At 34.4% G+C, this 17972-nt stretch overlaps 1 pseudogene; it reads right to left on the minus strand.

The window, feature by feature from the left end:
• Positions 1–1161: 1161 nt before the first annotated feature.
• LOC127852392 (NADP-dependent malic enzyme, mitochondrial-like) overlaps positions 1162–17972 on the minus strand; it is a 51071-nt pseudogene continuing 34260 nt past the window's right edge.

The following is a 17972-nucleotide window of genomic DNA, read 5'->3' on the forward strand; positions in this document are numbered from 1 at the left end:
CTGATTAGACGGTGCGGACTGTAATCTGGGACGACACTTTACGCACACGCATTAAGCATTATACCCGTTTATGCGTGCATTTAATTTGCAGGTTCGATAAAATATACAACATTCAAGTGTTATTAATTACACTGAAGAGATGGATCTAGTTCAAATGATTTATTATCATAATAATAATAATAATAATAATAATAATAATATTTTTATTATTATTATTATTATTATTATTATTATTATATTATTCTTCTTCTTATTATTATTATTATAAGCAACATACCGCCGCATTTGCAAATGAGTAATAGTTATTAAAAACACATTATCGTCGTGTTTATATAACCCTTGATATGTCTGCTTAAAAGCGTAGTATGTCAATTTAATCGTTGGTATGACCGCTTTAAGGCGTAGTTTGTCAATTTAATCACAATACATGTTGAGACATCTGCCTAATTAAAAATCCGAGCAATTATGGCCGATATCGATTTTGATAAGACAAAAGAGCTCATGTGACCATATACCTTTATATGATTGGACAATCACAAAATAATGTTTGGGTTAAACACAAGTACATGTAATTCAATTTAAGGTTAACAACAAGTGATATAGAAACCGATAATTATCAGTTTAGATGCAGTAAAACGACATGTAGAAATAATGGTTGCGTAAAATAGTATATAGATCCTATTGTCATCAAGTCCAAGCACGTGAACTAGTAGTATCAGAAGCATAAAACAAAACAAACACAGTTCAACTGTTTTATTTTGTAGACATATACATGTGGAAAATAAAATAATCAATATAAATGTATTATGAATATATAAATAGTACCACCAATTGCATGTATATAGTTAAATGCATTTTTAAACATACAGAATATTGGAATGCAAAACTTGCTAAATAACAAAAAAAGACAGTTTAGATCGTTTGAGAAGTTTACTGCAAAAACATTGCCGACCTTGTGAACAAATAATATAAATTTTGGGTGATAGTTTCGGTATAAAACAGCACACAAACAATTCTTATAACGGAGGTTCGCATTAAAACACCGATACAGTATTTTTTGACATAAAATATGGTGGACATTGCAAAACACACGACGATAATTAAAACAAACAACACTAACAAAAAAGCACGAAATTTAAGATCTAAGTGCCCATTTTATGACTAAACAACGTTGTGACCGGGCCAGTTATACAGCGCCGGCACGTAAGTCTCGTAATCGATGTTGTACTGGTGTGACCGGATGAACTTTCCCTTGTCGGCCGGTTCCGGGAAGTGGAACGCCAGGCGGTTCCGGTACGCGAACTCCGCCAGGTGGATGGCGATGTTTGTGGAGACCTCCCGGATATCCGCTAGTGACGGGTACACGCGCCCTTCCGCTAGGTGCTCCCTGGTCACCATCTTGGCAAGCACCTGGTCATGGAAAGAAATACGCGTTGAAAGAATAATTTAATGTGAACATTAGTGGTGTGGGTGGATAGATAGGTCATGCATAAAGGTGTAATTACTTCTTAAAATCATAATTTCAAACGTCATTTATTAATTAATTTATTTAATTAATTAATTAGTTGATTCTTTCATTCAGTCAGTCATTAGTTATATATTTCATTCATTCATTTATTCGTTCACTCATTTATTCACTCACTCGCTCATTAATTCATTAATGCATTACCTAATTCATTCATTAAGTAATTCGTTGATTAATTCATCCATTCCTTCATTCATTCATTCATTGATGCATTTAATTAATAAATTCATTCATTCATTCATTTACTTACGAGTGTTTTTATTTATTGGAAACTGTTTGTTTAACGTTTATTTATTGTACTTAATGCTGTATAATACAAAATGTTCAATATAAACAAAGAAAAAGCAGTTTTCACATACACATAAAAGTACTTGTACATGGAACGTTTTAATACACCTATATTTATGGTGATTTTTTCCGATTATGAACATGCATAAAGATGACCCAAATTCGAATGCGACGAACTTCTTGACTAATAAATAACGAGTGCGTTGTTATTAATAATGGGGATGTATGCAGTCATCGATTTACGACACGAAAAACATACACAAATTCCGCAATAAAACATTTGGGATCAACGCCTTGGAGCGTCAATGCAAAAACACATTGGGAGTTGAGCATGTTTTAGGGCGCCCAAAATCTTGAACGCTTCCTTTGGTAAGAACAACGACAAACATGATCGGAAATGGGCCAAACCTTTGCCGACTCTAAGAACACAAATTCCGGTATAGTTCTGATGTTACACGCCACAGTGGCGAGCCCGACTGCCGGAAACACGTACGCGTTGTTGCCCTGGCCAGGATGAAATGTTTGGTTGCCAAGGGTGACCGCATTGAAGGGACTTCCGCTTGCAAATACGCACCGGCCCTGGTTAATTTGGGACAGAACATAAATAAATAAATTTCATTGGGTAAATCAGGTGTCCATTTTAAATGAGTTTTTCGTAAAAGGCAATGATGAAGAAAACGGTGAAATGATTTACCTCGTATTGAGACAAATCATGTTTGTTTTATGTATCAATTAATCCATTTATGCCTTGCGGACTCTCCCATCCTTCTAATTGGATCAATTTATTTCCAAAATTAGGCCACAACAAATTGATGATGTGTTCTATGGATTTTAGCCAACCAGAAATGGAGCGAGCGAGCGAAAAAAAAAAAAATTTACTTTTATTCCATTTTTTTTAAATCGCAGGCGAGCGAAAAGCGAAAACTAAAAAAAAACAAATATTGTTTATATAAATTGATACTATATTTTAACATAGCACATATATTGGTCTAATTTGAGTGCAAAAAAGACAAGTATACATTCTAGTAGAATTACTAGTACTATTATATATATTTATAACAATAGCAGTACAACAAAAAGAGGGAACACTTTTTTAATCAAATCAATTTAAACAAGCAAATTTGTTGAATTGACGTCGCCCGGCAATATACTTCTGGACACAAACGTTTTCTGGACGGATGGACAACGCCAACGTGTATCATCCTCTTATCCAATTATATACTCATACTAAGTTTCAATGAAATCCGTCAAAGCACTTCCAAGATATGGCTCCGGACACAAAAGCATTATATCAGGATACAAAGGGTCATAACTCTGTTATTAGCAAATGGTGTACAATGCCATTTGGTGTGCATCATCCTCTTATCCATATATATACTCATACCAAGTTTCAATGAAATCCGCCAAAGCACTTCCAAAATATGGCTCCGGACACAAAAATGCCGGAGGGAAAGACGGATGGACGGACAGACGGACAACGCCAAAACAATATCCCTCCGCCTATGGCGGGGGGTAAAATCAACATACTTTTCCAAGAAACATGCAATAACGAATGACTAGAACCAGCTTAAATCTTAAGGCAAAACAAATACAATCTGTAGAAATAGAAGTAAAACTGGTAAGGACTAAACACATATTTTTAAAGTTAAAGCATTTGCTGTTTAATCCAATCCATGATTTTTCATTTTCAATCACAACATGTCAACATAAATACATCATATGAACATAATTTTCCTTTGGTGTCATTTTCAAACCAAAACAAAGTAGGAATGGTTGATGGTCTGAATGAGTTCACTTTTGATTGATTGCAACTGGCGGAACAATTACGTTTCCGTTAACATATTTCGCTGAAACAACGAGGCAGACGGCTAAATTAAACTAAATCATTAAACGAATATGTGCGGAGCACAAATTGTTGCTGCGGGCGCAAAATAAAAATAAAAATAATTTTATTTCGTTTTAAGATTTTAGGTGCGGGATATCCATCGAACATGTAATCAATTTGTTGTGGCCTTAGGGGTGTCTAGTATATTTATTTCCATATTTAGAATATTTATTACAGAAATTCCTTTAGGAAAACAGCGCGAGGTCCTAATGAGACGCCGCATCATGCTGTGTGTCAAGGCCTTTTTTCTAGATGCTAGGCATAAATGGTATAAAGTATAAAGTAATAGCTCTAAATATTTTTACGCAGCACATCCCGATAGGTGCTGTTGTGCGTAATTGGTTTTTGCTTTCGAAAGCTAAAAAGGAAAATCAACTATTAATTTTAAAATTGCTAATAGAGTTTTATAACTTTATAGATTTCAAAAGACCAATGTCTACTTAACACATACTTCCTCTCTATGTTCACAATCTTGTTAGACAAATCTCATAGCATAAAATAATTTTGACTGTTTGACAATGGTGCTAAATTTCAAACATCAAAATCACGTGGTTGTTTTCAAGAGTTCGACTTACGTCTGTCGCATGATATGCCCGTTCGGCGGTGCACTCTGCCTTTCTCTTCGGGTTGCTGAGAGCGAAAATAACAATCGTGATACATCGGCTATCTCGGATTCCTCCGTAAGATAGGCCTCGTGGCTAACGGTCGCCATATTGCCTTGTATTACTACTTTACTACCCAAAAGGTTGTCAGTCTATTGTTATGAGGCTGTATACGATGCGCGTTGAACTAGCGCCAAACTTTTTACCGAAACTTTGATATTAATAGCACTATTAACGTTCATTTGTGTTGCATTTTGACCTATTATCCAAGTGGTTTACTTTTCCATTATTATTTAATCACCTTATCATCCAATTTTTAAGATGAAATTACGGTGTTTACAAAACCAACCAAACCGAAAGTGAAACTAGATGCATTACGTTTCGCGATGTAAACATTAAATATTTGTTCAGTTTGAGGAAGCGAATCGATAATAGACGGTGGAATATGTATGCAATACAGACTATCATTGCCGATTGTAGTACTGGCTAAAAAATACCTTTTATGACAGGTCATGTATGGAACATTAATCAAAATAGTGACCATAAATCACTACAAATGTCTGGGTTGATCATTAATATAATTAATGCACGTTTCTGATCTAATTGCCTGTATCTAGTTGTAATTACCATGATATTGATAAAATTAAAACGTTTTTTTCATAAATTAACATTACATGTTTATTTTTATCATTTAGGTAATATATGATTGTATCATTATCATCATTAAATATTCTGAAAATAATCTAAATTATCATGATTACTTTAAAGTAGAATTTTTAAATTTTTCTCATTATTTTTAATGAATTTCCACATTTGTTTGATTCAAAATAAAATGTATTAATAAGGGTTTCAGTTTTTAATTTTTATCCAAGTTTTAGTTCGATTAAATTTAAAGTACTAACTACATACATGTATGTGAAATGCTCTTGAGTTCGTTTCCTGGGCCTAGAACCAGTACTTGGGTGTCTCTTGGAGATTTCTTAAGAATGCTTCCACACTGGGGATCAAACCAGTGACCTCCAGATCATTAGGTGGACACCACATCCATTACACATCAGCGAACTTTAATTAGTAAATTACTTTAGTATTGCAGCATTATATAATATAATGTTGCTACATATTTTTGGAAAATGATTAATGTGCAGTACTAAATAAATCTAAATGCATACAATTTTAATTGTGTATATTGTGTGATTATTAGTTACAAATTCACCTTTTACAGGTATATGAAAAGGATTATGAAAGACTGATAAACATAAAATTTACAACTCATCTCCCCAACGATACTTTGTGTGGCTCATTCTCAGAACAAACCCATAGTCAGTGAGAAAACTACAGTGTAAAAAGACCACTTGATTGTGACAATTATGGCTGACCAAGCAAATGTTATCATTTAAAATAAAGAAAACTTCCAGTTCAATATACATTTTATACCAATTATGACATTGACCATCACAGAAAATAATTATAAGGTTGATTTTCCCAAAATTGACTGTTACAATTGGATACTGTTTTAAGCTTCACTCTACTTTGTCTGAAAATTAAAGTCCTAAATGATGTAATAGAAACATACATATTTAATTTTTAGTTTTACAAGTATATATATATATATATTATATCTTTTTATTGATGGTCAATCAATTAAAGTTTAACTAATATATATATATATATATATATATATATATATATATATATATATATATATATACACATTATATACATGTGTATGCTTTGATTTTTTTGTATTGAAGCAAACTTAATATCCCATTAGATAGATAGATGATATCACAGCAGTATTCCTAGTTTGTCTGCAAGTACTGCAGAAATCATGGATTATTACTTTACTGAGTCAGCCTTAATCTTTATATTATAATTGTTAAAACAGATTAAGATGTGCATAATGCAATTGAGGATGCATCAAGATTAAAAAATGGTACATGTATAAATTAATAAATTATCAATAAAAATCAGAAACTGTGCATTTTTTTCAGTATTGTGTGAAAGGGTTTGAAGTAATTATGTGTTTTTGAAATATGATTTATGTGAATTTGAATAAATATATAAAATTTAGTGATTTTCTTAGACAAAACTGTTAATTACATACCAAAGTATTCAGAATGTATTATTGTAATATTCATTAGAATTATTTAGTACAAAAAGCACTTTTCCCTGGCATTTGTATTTATAGTAATTGCATATTTTATTATTCTGACAGCATTTATAAACTGTGTTCATGCAAGCATGAACACGGTTTCATTTTTTGAGTATTTAAACAAGAGGGCAATGATGGCCCTGTATCGCTCCACTGCTGAAAAAAAGGCTGAAACAAATTTCTCTGCATGTGCAAATACTTAAATATAGGCCCTATTTAAGCACATGTACACTTTTGTGACCTTCTGGGCTGGGTCAAATTTAACCCCAGGGGCATAATTTGAGCAAACTTTGTAGAGGACTACTATACCTCACTTCATACAAAATGTGGTAGCCCTAAGTCCTAGAGTTAAGGACAAGAATATTTTTTAAGTTTTCAAAAAATAAGCAAGATATAAGCGTATATAATGTTCAATTTTGTGACCCGCGGGTCAGGATCAAATTTGACTCAAAGGGCATAATTTGAACAAACTTGGTAGAGGACTATACGATGTTATTGCATACCAAATTTGGTAGCCATAGTCCGAATGGTTTTCGACTAGAAGATTTTTAAAGATTTCACAAAATAGGCGCTTTATAAGCGTTTATTCAGTTTTGTGACCTCCTGGGGCAGGGTCAAAGTTGACTCCAGAGGCATTATTTGAACAAATTTGGTAGAGGTTTATTAGATGTCACTACATACCAAATTTGGTAGCCCTAGGCCCAATGGTTATGGACAACAAGATTTTTAAAGTTTTCACAAAATAGGCCTCATATAAGCATATGTTCAGTTTTGTGACCCCGGGCAGGGTCAAATTTGACCCAAGGGCCATAATTTGAACAAACTTGGTAGAGAACTATTACATGTCACTACATACCAAATTTGGTAGCCCTATGCCTTATGGTTAAGGACAAGAAGAGTTTTAAAATTTTCACAAAATAGGCACTATATAAGCATATAATTGATTTTGTGGCCCCTGGGGCAGGGTCAAATTTGACCCCTGGGGCATAATTTGAACAAACTAAGTAGAGGACTATACAATGTCACTACATACCAAATTGTGTAGCCCTAGGCCTAATGGTTATGGACAAGATTTTTTTTTAAGTTTTCACAAAATAGGCATTATATAAGCATATGTTCAATTTTGTGACCCCCGGGGCAGGGTCAAATTTGACCCTAGGGATTAAATTTGAACAAATTTGGTAGAGGACTATTAGATGTCGCTATATACCAAATTTGATAGCCCTAGGCCGGATGGTCATGGACAAGAAGATTTTTGAAGTTTTCACAAAATAGGCCTTATATAAGCATATGTTCAATTTTGTGACCCTCGGGGCAGGGTCAAACTTAATCCCAGGGGCATAATTTGAAAAAACTTGGTAGAGGACTATAAGATGCCACTACATACCAAATTTGGTAGCCCTAGGCCCAATGGTTATGGACGAGAAGATTTGTAAAGTTTTCACAAAATATACCCTATATAAGCATATGTTCAATTTTGTGACCCCCGGAGCAGGGTCGAATTTGACCCCAGGGGCATAATTTGAACAAATTTGGTAGAGGACTATTAGATGTCTCTACATACCAAATTTGATAGCCCTAGGCCCAACGGTTATGGACGGGAGATTTTGAAAGTTTTCACAAAATAGGCCTTATATAAGCAAATGTTCAATTTTGTGACCCCCGGGGCAGAGTCAAATTTGACCCCAGGGGCATAAGTTGAACAAATTTGAAAGAGGATCACCCCAGGAACATTCCTAAGAAATTTCATCAGAATTGGACCAGTAGTTTAGGAGATGTTTAAAGGAATAGTTAATGCACAGACGCACGATGGACACAGGACCTTTGGCCAGTGGAGCTAAAAAACAAATTAAACATTTAGTTTTGATGTAAAATCAGTTTTTATATGCAAGTGTCTATTTCACTTATAAATTAAAACAGCATATTATACATTATTGAAAAGATTATTCCAAGCTTGATGTCATATTTCAACATTGCATAGTGTAGTTAATTGAACATTGTATCATACCATATGGGCAGCTATATTTTTTAATTTATGTATGTTGTATTATACAAAATGAATTATTTCTACCACAAGTAGACCATATAAGGCCTACTGCTACTAAATAGGCACTGGTATGAATTTGACACTGTTTTTGATGCTCATACAAAGCTTTAATTATTACTTCACTTTAGTATATTAAATATTTTCAAGTTTTTGTTCAACATTTTTTTGCAAAAGAGTGTCTTAATGCATTTGAAAATATATTTAAAACAAACTAAAAATGTTTTTTAACATACCTTTTTCCTGGTAAAGTGTATTTGGGATGATAAAAAATACACTTGAAGAGTATTAATGCTGGAAAAATGCAGAAAAAAATACAATTGTTTCTGTTAGAAGTGTGTCTGGTCTGCATTTTTAAGTGTATTAAATGCACATCAAATGCAGATAAATACAATGCCAATACTGTTACATGTATTGTAATGGACATAAAATGCACTTGTTCTTGTAATTAAATGCTTTAGTGAATAGAAATAACCTTTTATAACGTTTTAACAATTAAAAATACCGTTTTATATAAATTTTCTGTTGAAATGTGACACTTAATTGATTTTTGCACCACTAGTAAGAGATATAATTTGTGCTCACAATGCTTTATCATTACACTATATAATATCATTTGTTGTATGAAAATTACCCGTAAAATTCATGTGAAAGCTCAAGAGATCAATAGCAGCGTGCTATGCCCTGCTCCTTTTTACATGACTTGATGGTATTTAGTCCCCAATTCTACATGGCCAAGGGCAAATTAATGTGCAGATTTGACAAATAAGTCATAACTGGGATCCAATATGCAGACTTTCATATAACTTGTATTTAATTTAAATCATGATCTGAATTGCTCTTTGGCAAATCTTTGTTGGTCACAGTATTCAACTGAATTTTGTTCACGTTGTAGTGATTATATTTTCAAATTATCAATATTTATCAGACAATATCTTTCTTCAAAAGTTTAACATGATTGCTTGGTTAATTTAGAAACAAGATCAATGCATCATAACATAAAATGAAAAAATGTGTAATAGTAAAAATGGCAGCAAAAAAGCACTAGATTATCTGCCTTAAATCTGATACGTTATGTTGATGTATTGGAATTTCTCATAAATAATGTGTTCCATAGTTGTATAATTGTATAGTCGCATGCATGAGTGTTGTCAATGTCACAATTCCAATTAAAGCCTATAATTTACTAAAACAATTTGAAGTTTGATGTGTGTTTTTTTCAAGATCTGTTATATATAATTATATATATATATATATATATATATATATATATATATATATATATATATATATATATATATATATATATATATATATATTGTTGAAAAGTTAACATGCAATAAGTTTACTGTAATTAAGTGACAAATAGTTTGACTGATTTGGTTGGATGCATATATGCAGATATATCATGGTTTGTGCAGAGGACAGTAGCAAAAACAAGAGCTGTCTCCGTAGGATGACATACGCCCCCGATAAACGCTTTGATAGAAGTTATGAGCATTTTTCCAAACCTAAACGCCGACCCTAAGTTCAAGGTCAAAGGGGTCAAAATGTGTATGTGTATGGGAAGGCCTTGTCCATATACACATGCATACCAAATATGAATGTTACATCTGAAGCGACATAGAAGTTATGAGCATTTTTTCGAAACCTAAATGCAAAGTGTGACGGATAGACAGAGGGACAGTGCGATCACTATATGCCCTCCTTTGGGAGCATAAAAATGTGTTTCATATTGTTTTGGTAAATTAGTAATGTAGTTAAAAGAACAGAATCATCAATTATAAAGTTATTGATTATAAAGTGTTGCTGGCATATTTGATGCATTCATCTAGCTATAAGAAGGTCCCTGTTTTATCCCCACTGGCACTGAGCGAGGGTTCTCAAAATCTTTAAACAATATGAATAAGTACATATAGGGTCGAGAAAGCCTTGTTGATATGGGGGCTAAACACCTGAAATCAAAGCGACCCAGGTTAAAGGCCGAGGCCAAATAAATAAACCAGAGGCCGCATTAGCCTGCTATACTCTGAACAAGTATTGTTTCTTCTCAGAAAACTGGCTTAAGTGTCTTACTAAGCTTTAGACTTTGAGTTTCAGTGCAATCTATCTAAAATAAATTGGTTAAATTTAATAATAATTTGTAAAAAATAAACATTCTGCACAAATTCAATTATTTACTTTACCTGTGTGCATGAATCATTTCAGTCTTGATGGTTAGTGAACTATGTCAAAAGCACCATAGCTATGAAACACTTGTATTTTGAATATTGCAATGTTCCACAGAAATGATGCTGATGATAATTCTACACGATAGTGACATGAAAAATGATGAATAATTAGATATTTCTTAATTCCATTTCCACCAACAATTCGGTTATTCCACTACCAGTTCACATGCTTCGTACACAGTTGAAAATAACACTATTCCACTCAACAACCGTAACACGTGTACTTAATTTTTCAACTTTTCGCAATAAAAATTGTCTTCTACTGTTATTGTTGTTGTTGTGCTTTTGAAAGTAGTTCGAAAGATGGCGACTATTAACCCAGAGATTGATTTATGAAATAAATCGTCTGCTGATCCAGAGTGCGAAAATAATCGAGCCTTCGTTAAACTCCGCCATACTTCGGAGAATAGCTTCCGTAAAAGCACCTGGTTGCGCTGCGCCACCTATTAATAGAAAATGTGCATTTGGATGATTCAACCACATCATTCGATTGCAAATATTTGGTATTCTAATATTTGTTTTGTCGAGATATTTCAAGCGCTTATCAGATATGGAACTCTAAAGAGGGTTTAGTAATTGCTGTCTTTGTTCAGCATAGGATCAAACATTTTATGTACCGGTATATAATTGTGTCTAAAAAAATATACGCCTTGTGCCTGTAATAGTATTCATTTGTTGTCAATTCCTCAGTCATGATCCATCGTCACCCAAGTGCGGCTACACAACATTGTGATATATCAACCATTGTTTGAAAATCTTGCTAACCTTTGATAGCTTCGAAAACCGAAATAACACACACATTTCAAACAAGCAATCGGAATGTTTTAATTTTAAAAATGACTTTAAGGACGGTACTATATTACTTCCTTCACAATATTTAGTATACTAAAAGCAATCAACAAAGTTATTCAAAGTCTCGAAGTTGTGTTGTTGTTTATTGCTTTCAATGACAAGATTCCTGGCTAAACGATCGAGAGGTTAGATACAACAAAGAATGACTTTTAAAATAGGTAAAACATCATTTTGAATGCTGAACGCAGATGAAAATGACGTAACCAATTATGGAACATTGACAGAGAGAATATTTGAATATTATGATCACTTTTAAGCGTTAGTTAGGAGAACCTGTCGGGCCAACAGATGAATGGGGGGGGGCACCTTTTTAGAGCAAACTACAGAGTTGAGGAGACAACTTTCTTAGTCAACTTCCGAGGTGGCGGGAACTACTTTCAGGGCCATCTACAAACCTGAGGGATTAGTTTCTGGGCAAACTACAGAGACCGGGGAGGGGGGGGGGAGCTACATTCCGGGCCAACTATGGAAGTTGAGGAATACTTTCCCGCCTATTTGGGCACTGCATCTCGAGTCAGAAACAAAAGTTGAAGGCTACTTTCCGCGCAAACTACAGAGAAAGGCAACTACTTACCATTGTTAATCCAAAGGTGATGATCTACTTCCTTGGACAATTACAGAGATCGAAGACTAATTGTCAGGCCGCCTACATTGGTTTGGACTACTTTCACGACCAAAAATAAAAGTGGGGAGACAACTTTCTTGGTCAACTGCAGAGGTAATCGGGACTACTTTCTGTTCTAACTACAGAGATTTGGAGATACTTTCCGACCGACTACAAAGGTGGGAAAAAACTGTCTGGGCCATTTACAGAGGTGGGCGAATACTTCCCGAGCCAGAAACAATACTTTCCCGGAAACATTAGAGGTAGTAGACTACTTTAAATACCAGGTAGAGAGGTGACGGACTATTCTGGCCAACTATAGCGGTTTGAGACTACATTTCAGGCCAACTACAGAAGTGGTGACTTCTTAAGGGACAAACGCTAAATTTGGGGAGACACCTATGTGGGCCAAATGCCCAGCCGATTGGGACTACTTTCAATCTAACTATTAACGTTAGGGACTGTTTCATGTGAAAACTAAAACGGTGGGGTACTACTTTTCGGGTCATTTACTGTCTTGGCGAAATACTTCCGGGTTAACTACATAGATGACTGGAATCTAGCCGATGTGCAGACTGCTGTATTCTCACCAGTTCGCAGACTCACTCACCAATAATGGCAGTCGGTTTAATCAGTTTTACGACGTCTTCCAGTTTATCAACGGGGCTGTGAGACTGAGCAAATGGAAGCTTCTCGTCTGTCAATCCGCCCGACGGCCTGTCCTGTAGAGATTTATAATAACTCACAACAATTTCCACAGTAAATACTTTGCATTGAAATTACAACACCACAAATTGTGCTGAAATGACTGAACTGCATGTAGTTGACTTGTAACTAAATTAGTTAATAGTTGTTATTATTTATATCATGATTCGCAGGTTTTGATAACCATATGCGGATGCAGATAAGGCGGGGCGGTTTATGAACCGTTAACGCTTTTATGCTGTCCATCTCTAAATATCTTTATACAGTGTACATGTGAGTGTTGTTGCCAACGAAGTGTTCGCCGATCTTTTAATCAAAGTCATTATTCGGAACGTTCCGTTTCCTGTTTGGCGAGTGCTCGATATATACAATCATGTAAAAACAACAAAACTAGTTACATTTTATCTAACCCGTACTTCAATACTGGGTAGATCAAGTGACCTCCTTAAAAAAACGCCTGATAATAATACTTGGCAACATTTAAACACTTTGTAATAACGGTTAACCTACGCAAAAAAACAGAACACGTAAAGACCGCACAGGCTTATCAGGGACGACACTATCCGTTTTTTAGGGGGTAAAAAAGGAACTCTCTTCTTAGCGAAGATCCAGTTTAGGCGGAACATGGGCTGCATGGGCTAATCTGAGAGGAAACTTTACGCAAATGCATTAAGTTCCGTTTTCCCTGAGTAACGCTCAATTAGAATTGACAAGCGGTTATCTGACCTTGACGATGAGCCCTTTAGAATCGACCATCCAGATCTTGCTGTACGCCTCCTGAGTTGTGGCCCCTTCTTCCTCAAGGGCCATAATCAGCAGTTTCGCTATTCCGATAGAGGCCTGGGGAGATATAAAAGATGTATCATTCATATGCAATGTGTGTGTATCAGATGAAAACTTCATTGAACGTCAGCGATTTTAATAACACATTCCAGTTAAAACATAGGAGGTGTTACCGTAGGACCAAATATATTTGTTATCTTCTTTGGATTCATTCATTCATTCAATCAATCATCCATCCATCCATCCATCCATCCATCCATCCATCCATCCATCAATTCATTTATTTATTTATTTATTTATTTATTTATTTATTTATTTATTTATTTATTTATTTTATTTATTTATTTATTTATTTATTTATTTATTTACTTATTTATTTATTTATACTGATTTACAGCTAGAACGTTTGAAATATGTGAACCGCATGCAACTGTTACAATTACAAAATGAACGAAACATCAATAAAGGATTCGCCGAAAGATAGACACTCAACAATTTGTATCCCACCGGAAATGAATAACAACATTCACCAACAACAACCTCCGCGCAGAGATTTGACTGGAACCAGCATAGCTGGATCAAATCCCTGCCTTCATAACCAACCACTTGATGATAGCCGAGCCACGTGGTACAATAATTTTCTTTTTACTTTTTTAATTAAAGTAATTTATTTTTCGGCGTAAGCTGAATAAGCCAGCTTTTCACCTTAGCCTGACCTTTGTAAGTGTCCAATAAAATTCCAATACAATTTCCCGCGGCTAGGTACGAATGAATACACTTCATTTATTCCATTGGCTGATTTGAGTATACCACCAGAACATTGGAAACATATCCGCGTCTTTGTAACACTGTTTTACTGTATGAAACAATTTTATCTCGAATGAAAAGGCTTAATAGATAGAACAGTTTTACACTCAATTCTCGACATCAATACAGTTTGTGCGTACACCTTTTATTTTCAGAGTATTACCAGCGCAAGAGCGTTTATACTTAAAAGGCTATGTTCTCATATTTAGTACTTTCTTCCTTATTCCTGTCAACATGTTAACATGTAAAAGTATAAAGAGCAATGGAAGCGAGGCCTCACTTTAAAGCATTGCATTTCAACCGCGAGGTATATCGGGTCAATTCGCGGACATTCAGAGTTTATATACAGGTCATCACCGGAGTTGGCGGCCAGTAAAATAATCGTTATATAATAAAGACGCTATCCGTGAACTAGGTGACCTGGAATTTTCTTTAGACCAGAAATATGTTAAATGAAGATATTCAGCAATATAATTATGGTATGTAAATAATAGATTCTTAATGTGTTTTCAACAATACAATGATAAATATTATTGTTGATAAATTTAACAATAATTATTCGTCCATATTGCCTAATGTACTAAAGTGATATTATGAGCATGTAACAGTTTATAGGTGTCTATCGCAACCGTTGATTATTTTTGATGTTTCTACTTCATATACACTTATATTAATTAATGCAGCATCATCATACTAAAACAATATACCAGAAAGAGAAAAATAATGCATTTGAATATCAACCGTACTTTCGTTTGACAACTGATCATGCGTTTACGAGTTGAACCTAAATTTAGTTTTAGTGCAGATTTGTTCATACGACACAAAGACACGAAATTGTTTTACGGATCATTTCAGCTTACAGGACTGGGTGGGTCACGTAAGAATTGTCACGTAATCGGATGTACATTAGTGAAGATAAAACAAGTCTCTGATGTCTAAAATATTTCTTTTATTTTACTCTATTCCCTAACACCAAAATTGTACTATAATAATTCCAAAGTCAAAGTAAATAACATAACGTGTATAATTCCTAAGAGAAAGCGAGGCCCCGTCTGCCTATTTTGAGGATTATTTATACTGATCCCGTTGTGTATTCGCTTAATTCGTGACCCACGCCTGTCAACAAGTAATGGACGTCAATGTGTGTATCTTGACGTATATAGACAGATGATGTATGATCCCTACAGATTTTACACCGCCTGTAATCGCGGGCCCTATGTAATTTGACAAGCCAATTTGTGTTCACAGGTGTATTCACACCTGGAACACGCATCGGAACGTCAGTCCTCTCGCTTAACGTATTTACCAACCATTTATATGCATTTTACGAGTCACGAATCTTGCTTAATGGATTTACTAATTGCCTATATGCATTTTGCGAGTCACGACCCCCATGTTTTCTGTTAGTTACATCTCGCTGAAATATTTCTATTGACTTTTCATAAAGTAACATATTCATTATAACCCATTACAACCCCCATGTTTTCTGTTAGTTACATCTCGCTGAAATATTTCTATTGACTTTTCATAAAGTAACATATTCATTATAACCCATTACATTACACATCTACATAATCAATTTCAAATTTCATTACACCCTACCCGAAGGTTCTATTTCCTAAATTAGTTTGTTTATACAACAATAACACGACAATAACAACACAATAATGTACAATGAGATAAATTCTATGATTATATATATTATATGTATACCCTACCCGAAAGTTCTATGACGTTACACAACTCACTCTTTCAAATGATTTTTTTCTATTATTATATATATTATATGTATACCCTACCCGAAGGTTCTATGAGATAAATTCTATTATTATATATATTATATGTACATTACGTTACACAACTCACTCTTTCAAATGAATTTTTTCTTATTTCATGATATGAAAAAATTACGATGATGTCAACAATTTAATCATGAGATCTGTACGAAGATAAAATACTGTATAACTCTGAACCGACGAGATTCTAAAAATATTTCCTGTTATGAAATAATGATTTTTTTTTTGTTTTTTTTTTTTTGTTTACCAAACTTGGTGATGTCTATTACTAAGTTTACGTCTTTTGCGTTCCAGTAGTATTTGTTTGTATCTCTGTATGTGTGGTAACTGATGTGATGCATAAATGAGGGCTATATCTGGTAATGTCAAATGTGTGAAACAAAATGTACATACACGTGTGTTGTTGAAAGTTCTGTATGGTGTGCCACCTGTTGGATGATATCTAAGTTTACAACAAGGTGTTTGTACTGCTGCTATACTATGTTTTGAACAGAACTTACATAAAAGTTTTGATAAAAATTGATAACGTCTTTGACGTTGGTGGCCTTGAGTGAAATATTGTTGGATGCGGTTATGCAATTGAGTGTTATCTGTTTGAGCGAATGTGGTGATTGACATGTTGCGTATTTTGTTTGGGATGGATGTTGAATATTTTAATCGAAGGAATGTTTGTAGTGATTCTAAAGAGTCAATGCCGTAGTACGTGAATATTGCTTTGCAAATTTGGTAATTGAGAATGTGTTGTTCATTTGTTAAATGATTGAGCATCTGTTGATGAAGAAGAGGTATGTTGAAATACGTAATCAAGAAAATCAATGTATCCACTTGAATTTCGCCAGATCTCATCATATAAGTAAAAATTGAAACATTATGTTCTTGTTCAAGGGTGGACATTTGTTCAAACGTAGTTATAAAATAATGTATTTCTTCTAATTGAGTTTCTTCAATGGGTAAAGTAATGGAAACTGGCAATTGAAAATTAAATTATTTGTAAAATCTAAAAAATGATTGAAAGAAAATCGAATTAGTGATCCAAAAAGTAATGTGTACAAAGAGGTCAACGAGGTACATGGTTAATAAATGAAATATATAGTTATAAAAATAAGGAAATGTTTATATCCGTTTCGTCAGTGGACAACACAGTTCTTGTATGTTGTTTTAGTGGACAATAAAGTTAGTGTAGCTGGGCGTCAGCGAACAATGTTGTTCTTGTAGAGTTGGCGTCAGCGGTTGATGTAGGTCTTGTAGACTGGGTGATATTGGACGATGGAGCTCCTGCAGACTGGGTGTCGGCAGACGATACAGAGGGTGATATTGGACGATGGAGCTCCTGCAGACTGGGTGTCGGCAGACGATAAAGTTTGTGAAGTTTGGTGTCAGTGAACGATGTTGGTCTTGTAGAGTTGGCGCCCGCGGATGATGGGTTTCTGGTAGATTGGGCGGCAGCGTCCGGTAGAGTTCTTGTAGTTGTTGGTTTGACTCTGCGGTAGAATAACTCGTGGAATCAAAATCATCGTTAGATACAGTTCATGGTGTTGACATTAGTCTTGGTAAATTATATACAATGTGGCAATAACACATATTTCAAACGTTCGTTGCAGATTATACGAGTGTTCAACGCATCTTGGTTAACTATAGACAACATCCGAATAATACATGTTCCAAACATTCTTTGAAGATTATACGAGTGTTCAACAC

Source organism: Dreissena polymorpha, chromosome 12 (genome assembly GCF_020536995.1).
Source record: "Dreissena polymorpha isolate Duluth1 chromosome 12, UMN_Dpol_1.0, whole genome shotgun sequence".
NCBI classification, from domain to species: Eukaryota; Metazoa; Mollusca; class Bivalvia; order Myida; family Dreissenidae; genus Dreissena; species Dreissena polymorpha.